Source organism: Daphnia carinata, chromosome 7 (genome assembly GCF_022539665.2).
Source record: "Daphnia carinata strain CSIRO-1 chromosome 7, CSIRO_AGI_Dcar_HiC_V3, whole genome shotgun sequence".
Taxonomy (NCBI): domain Eukaryota; kingdom Metazoa; phylum Arthropoda; class Branchiopoda; order Diplostraca; family Daphniidae; genus Daphnia; species Daphnia carinata.
The window spans coordinates 1,630,256-1,637,578 of NC_081337.1; positions in this window are offsets into that span (position 1 = coordinate 1,630,256).

Here is a 7,323-nt window from a genome sequence, read left to right on the forward strand (position 1 = left end):
TATTTCTTCTCTTTCGCCGATGTAATCCGTGGCATAATTTCCAAGATAGTCTGGTTCGTCATATCTCGCGCCGTTCCTTAACAGTACTTCAATTATCTCGGGGTTCCCATATCGTACGGCTACAATAAGGGCCGTTTCATGGCGCGTCAGAGATTTTTGGTTGATGTTTACACCGTGCATGCATGCACTGTTGACATATTCTTTCTTGCTGTTGAATCTCGCTGCATAGTGTAGGATCGTTTCTCCATCGCGACTTAACTGTTTTATCAGTGGAGTTATCCACAAAAAACCGATGCTTTCTTCGTTTTTTAATGCGATGGCCACCATTAGGGGAGTTTCCCCTAGACAGTTTCATTCGCTAAACTGACACCTGTGGAATGACAGGGTTCTGAGTAAGTGTTCGTTGTTGTCTGCGGCGGCTCGGTGAGCTATTGTTTCACCCTTTTCTGTGATGTCGATGTTTGCGCCGAAAGTCAATAATAGTTCCGTGACGTCGTATCTTTTCTTATTTACACTTTCGTGGAGCATGGTTCTTCCGTTTGGGAATTTTGTATCCAAAAAGCTTCCCACGCTCCTCCCTGTTGCTCTTCCCTCCTCTTCTTTTCCTTTCAGAAATTTTCTAAGCGTTTCTCGAGGGGCGTTGATTATCTCGAAGACGAACTGTCCTCGTTCGGCTGCTATGGTGGCTAGCCTCTCGATGCGTTGATTGGCTGCATCGCCGGCCGCTAAAGGAGGGAAGGTCTTTAGCATGCAGTTACGGCAACTGCGAGTGATGTGCTCTTTTTGGGCATGGTTTAGTCCTCCTTCTTCGTTGCTTGCGGGTGTGTCGTAGTAATCACCTCTGTGTCCCATCTTACTCCGATCGTCGTCACTGTGAAACACACTTTCTTCGTCGTCATATTCGTACGGCCCAGCGCTTGAATTACTTTCAAAGCTTCCGGTCGTATGATACACGTCGTCGTTGTCGCTGCTACTGTCTTCCATTGACGTGGTGTAGTGTCCATCGTCGTATTCGCTACTAATGGATTCTTCACCTTCACTTGTGTTTTCTTGGGGCGGTTCACCTTTACTGTGATTGCAATTTGACTGTTTTTCGTCCCGATTGCGGTGCATGTTTGGCAGTTCTACTGTCGTTGCGTCGCTGTCCGCGATATCTCCGTCCTTCTTGATCTGCTCAATCATTTTTCTTAGCCAATTTGGGTCATCGTCACCACTTTCCTCTATTTCGTGTTTCGCGATTTCTACTTCAGTGCACAATTCAGGCCCTATGTCAGACGTCGGTCCTTTCTCGATTTTTATGGCTTGTTGAGTTTCATCGCTTTCTATCCAGTCGTTTACTAGATCTTCAACCCAGCACGGGCGTTCCTGTTTGATTGGATTCCGTTGGTTGTTGATTGTAGACGACATCTTGGTTTTAGGGATAGTAGGTTAGGAATTGAAGAAAGTCAGGAGTTGTTTGAAGTGTCTGTTGACTCTTGCTAAGATTTGTTTCCAAACTGAAGTTAGTGTTAGTGTACATCATCTTTTATAGTACCCATTTGGTTTGTCGGCTTTTCATCATTAGCTCGGCCTTTTATTTGGGTTATCTTTTAAATGGGGTATCATATTAGGTGTCTATTAGAGCAGAACTATCCTACTATAAGCTTTATTTATTGTTTTTGTCTATTACTGTTTGACTTGCTGTGTTTGTATTTTTACTTTGATATATGTAATATACTACTTTCTTTTAATACCTTGTGTTTTTCATTTATTACTATTATTTTTTTTTTCATTTTGTATTATTATTTTTTTTTTCAATTTGTTTTCTCTTATATATATATATATATAAATATATATATATTTTTTTTTTTTTAAATCCCTTTGTCCAAGCTCCCTGTGCATTTGCACAAGTCTTCCCACACCATACCATGCCCAACGACATATGAGCATGTTGTATGGTTACCTGTGCAGGTTTTTTGTCTGCCTTTTTCCCAACTAGATTCCTCGGCTGAGTAAATATTTTTTTTTTCTGGTGCGGATGGTGATGATGGTGCGTTTAGCTGTGTTGTCATTTTTTCCGCGGTTACTTTTCTTGAATTGATTTTCTTTAGTAATCTTGGGCATGGGTTGCATGCGATAAATACTCGCAGGCATATTATGAATAGTATAAACCCAATTGATGTTAGGCCTAGGATTTTTAACGTGTCGAACCAAGAGAACATGTTTCCAATTTTGTTTTCTTGCGCTTCCGATACTACAATGTCCGATAGTGATCGTGCTTCTCCTTCTTGCAGTTTTCCGACTAATTCGTTCAGTATGTTTAATTGTTCCATCTCCATTGCGTTATGGGCTGGGTGACTTTTAAGTGTATAATCGGAATTGTTTAGATGAAGTTCGTCAAATTCCGCGATTAGATCAAGATTTGGTGTGTGGATTGTTGCGTCTTGTTTTACCCAATCACCATTGGTGTCGTTATGTTCCCATGAATGCGGGTATCCATTGATGTTCACTAGTTGCGTTTTCAAGAAACAATCAGAATATGGGTGAATAGACCACCCATCCGTTCCAATTGTGCAATTCATTTTTCCATACTTGAAGAACGGTTGGAATCCGCATTTCGTTTCTTTCGCCGATAGTAGAATTCGTTTTTGCTCACATTGTTGTAGCGTCATGGCTTGTCCAAAACCATAAAGTCTTGAACATGTAGGTAGGCCTATGGCAGCTGCTGCTAGCAGGCCATTCGTTTGGGCCAATATAATTGCTTGTGTTCTTTTCATCTTTGTAATTGGCAGTATACGTCTCTAATTTCTTTGGCCAATTTATTTTCGTGTTCCGTCTCTATGTTTATTTTATATTGCTCGTGGCATTTTACTTATTTCGTACTTCAGCCGATCGTTTAGGTCATTCGTGGACACCAATAATTCCGTTTTGGTATCTTCCTTAGGGCGTGGTGATGATGAATCGTTTGTCATTTCCTTTTCTCTTTTTGTTATTCCGCTTCTTGGCTTTTGGGTTGTCGTCGTGTCGCTTTCACTTGGTGTCGGGTATTCCAATTCGGTGGTGTTGGGGCTGTGTTTTGTGTTTTCTGTAGTCGGTGTATTTGTGATTTGGGGGGTGGAGATCGTTGAGGTGGGAATTGTTTCTGGGATTTCCTCTACTGGTCGTGGAGTAGTATTTGCTGTAGTGATGCTGAATGTCGCTGCGGTAACCATTCGTGTGGTTATTGAAGGTGATGTAGGTTTTGCCGTCGGTAAGGTTGTCTTTGCAGTTGGTTTTGTCGTGGTGGATGTGGACCTTGATGTCGTTGTTGTTAGCCTTGTCGTTGTGGATGGTTTTGTCGTTGTTGTTGGTTTTGTCGTCGTTGTAGGCACTGGTTTACTAGTCGTTGTATGTTTAAGTGTCGTTGTAGTTTTCGTTGTAATAGGACGATGCGTTGTCGTCGTAGTCGGTTTGGCGGTTGATGTACCAACTGATTTTGCTGTTGTTGTAGGGGGTTCTTCCGTTTCACTTCTAAAAACTGAGTTGATATTTTCATGTTTGTTTAACGGTGGGATTCTTGATACAGTTTTCTCGTCGAACGATTGTTGCGTATATAAAGCTATGATAGCTGATGCTGGCAAGGTTCTTATTTGGTGAGGATTTTTATTCTTGAAGCTGAAGTGTTGTTTCTTGCTCCTTTCGTGGCAATGTCCTAGGCTTAACTTTCCTATTTTCAGTGTCAGACATTTTCTGCCTGAGGCAGGTGAGTGTGATCCCGTTCTATCCGTTGCCATAAATTGTCCCGTGTGTTCGAATGTTGCCCATACTGAGCTAGTACTTGAACATTCCTGTAAGACTAACATCGTTGTATTAGCCTTGATACAGTTGTTGGTATTGAAAGGTCTGATTGTGAAATCCGCTGAATATTCGAACGCTTGACCTCGTTCCAATGTCCTACTGCAGTTTGCGACTGTCGTTTGAGTTTGTACTAGTGGGTCATTGCTAGTTAGCAATTTTTGTAGGCTTCTTTGGCATTTGATCCAGTCTCGGTCGCATTCTTCCAGCGTCATCATTGTGTTGGTTCCGTTGTATGTTACACATTTTTCATTTGGTGGTCTTCCGCTTTTAAGTAGTCCCCAGCTATATCGTCAGGTTTGCTGCATTTTTGCAGGATTAAAGAGCGTTTGGTTCCTTCGTCCTCGTCTCGTAGTGTGATGCATAGGTGTTTTTCAATTGATATTAGCTGGTGGTTTTTTTTTCGAATATCCAGCGCGACGTCCGTTCACCGCACTGTCCCGTAATGATGGTGTTTATCTCCGATGTCGTTATACACGTGGTAGTTCTTCTGATTCGTAAGGTGTGGTCCATTAGGTACTCGAAGTCTGTTCCGTAAGGTAATTTTTCGTCTATGTCGAATTGGTTATGGATGGTCACTTGTTTTTGTGTGTACATTATCTTGATGTAAACGATTGAATCTTGTTTGCGTATTACGCCGTTTTCTTCTGTCTTTGGTATTTTTGGATGGCCTAAACGAATCCATCCCCAAGCATAAGAAATGCTGTAGAGTCGTTTTCCCAATTCTGCTTCTTCGAGTGGATCGTTTAAAAGGAATTCAACTTCTTGCTTTATGGATCTTTTCGTTTTGCTATTCCTCGGTTCTGCAAACTCATTGCATGACCATGAGTCGATATTAGTTTGATTTTTACAGGAGGGTAGGGTGTTTTTATGTATTTTGTATAACTTTCTTGTTGTTTCGGCGGGGAATATCAAAAAGGTTAGGGGGATGCCGACTACTTTAAAGCTGGGTTGAGCTAGTTCTTTATTATTATTATCAGGGGTGTTAAAGAATGATATTTCAATTTGTCTACTGGTATCTAAGAGTATACTGGTATTTACGATTTCTGTGGTTTGGGTCAATTCTAGATATCCTATACCTTTAAGGATTATTTGGGAATTGGAAACATTACTAGATTTATCTCCCCATACTATTGTATTATGATTTTGAATGATTTGGCCGTCTTGTTGGGTAGCATTTAAATATCCAAAAGGGCTTTCAATTGGGCTTTCAGGGGTTTCCTGTCTTAATGTTATCTCTTCTGCAAGGCAATTTAGGACGCGATATTCTTTAATGGCATACCACGCACCCTCTCCCGTTGGGGTTGCTGTGAAACTTAATGAGGTTGGGGTGGCCTGCATAATATTGCCTCCGCATTTCTTATCGTTAACCATTTCCCAACATTCTAACGGTGAAATCAGTTTTGTTTCTTGGGAGAAAACCGTGTCGAATGATCCAACCCAAAAGGGTCCTGTAATTTTTTTTGTTTTTATCCATTGTTTACAAGTCCATCCCTTCAATGTTTTAATGGGTTTTTGTTTTGTCATTAGGGTATAACTAGTGGGGAAACGTGGGAAATGTAGCCTGGTTTCAAAATTTTCTTTATCGCAATAATAGGGTGAATTTATATCCAGTATGCCTCTTGTTTTCACATTCTTACAATCGCATACGGACACGTAAATTGTTTGGGAAGTTTCAAGGGTAGCTAACACGCAAATTACTAGTAGGATTATCTCCATCTGTTATATAAAAAAAAATAGTAATTTTATTACTACAGGTTTTTTTTTTTTTTTTTTTTTTTTTTTTTTTAGTTTTGCTTAATTAGTTCTTTTCCTAAGATTATAGCGGGCATTTCCCGAATTGGTTGGGGTGTTTGGTTCGGCATAGGACATTCTTTGGTTTTTGATCAGGGGTACAGGATTCGTGGAGTTCTTTTCTGTTTTCAAATTTAATGGGCCAATCTCTGTTGTTACATTTTTACGTGGTCTTCCAGGGCCTCTTTTGATTTTACTTTCGATTTTCACGTTTGGATTTAGTATTTCTGTGGTGTTTGGTACACTTTCTCGAGGGATATAGAGTTTCAGGCGATTAGAGTGAACGGTTGCTTTTTGTTTTTTGTTTTCAATGTTTTCTACTTGATACGTAAGTTATGTCTGAGAAGTTTCGTATGATTCGGAACGGTCCGTTCCATCTGTTAATGAATTTACCTGCTGATGGTGGAGCTTTTAGCATTACTAAGTCACCAATTTTATACGCAATTCCTTTTGCTCTTTCATCGTAGTATCCTTTCTGTTTAGTTTGTGCTTTGAAGAGGTGACTTCTTGCCAGGTCTTGAGCGTTTCTCCATTTTTGGTAGTATAATCCACTACTGCCTTCGTCGTGCTCGAAGTTCCGATTTATTTTTATGTCGTTAGGTAGAATTGGTTCTCTTCCGAAGAAAAGGTAAAATGGGGTGTCCTTTAGCGTAGCTTGTTGTGATGTGTTGTACGCCAAGGTGACAAATGGTAGGTATTTGTCCCACTCTTCTGGTTCATCTACTACGTAGCAAGCTAGCATATCACACAGTGTTCTGTTGAATCTTTCTACTAGTCCGTCGGTTTGCGGATGGTAGGCGGTAGTTCTTATCTGCTTGATTTTAAAGAGTTTACACATTTCTTGAACAAGACTCGAAAGGAAATTCGTTCCTTGGTCCGTTAGCACAATTTCAGGTGCTCCATATTTCGTTATCATTTATTTACCATAATGGGAGCGATTGTTTGGGCGGTCTGGTTTTTCATTGGAAATGCAAAAACGAAACGACTGGCATAATCAGACAGAACCAGAACATATTTATATCCCTTAACACTTTCTTGAATTGGTCCTGCTATATCCATTGCAATGCGTTGCCATATTCTGTCAACTGGTGGCTATCGTTGCGCCGAAGGCTTTACGCCTTGCACATCTTAAGCAACTGTTAACGTATGTCATAACATCTGTTCTCATGTTTGGCCAAAAATATTGTCTTTGTAGTCTCACTAAAGTTTTCGCAATTCCTAAATGTCCTGCTAACAATAGATCATGATTTTCTTCCATTATTTCTCTTATTGTATTTCCTGGTACCACTAGTCTTCCATATTTGTCTACTAATTCACCTTTTTCGTTTATCTTATATCCATTTATATTCTCTGCCTTTCTGGTTCCCTGTTTCTTTTTTTTCATCAAATTACCTATAATTCTTCTGCAATTTATATCGTTATGCTGTAGTCGAACCCATTCGCTTTCTTCCTCTTTAATTTCGCTTTTAATCGCTCTTGCGTCTACACTAGCTATAGTTGCTACTGGGGTACGACTAAGGTATCCGCATTTTGGTGCGATTTACCTGGTCGATATCCAATTACGATGTCATATTCTTGGATTTTGAGTGCCCATCTAGCTAGTCGTCCTGCTGGTTCAGCTTTACTCATTAACCATTCTAATGGTCGGTGGTCGGTGTATACTGTAAATTTACGTCCGTATAGGTAGGATCGAAATACGTTGATAGCATGAACCAT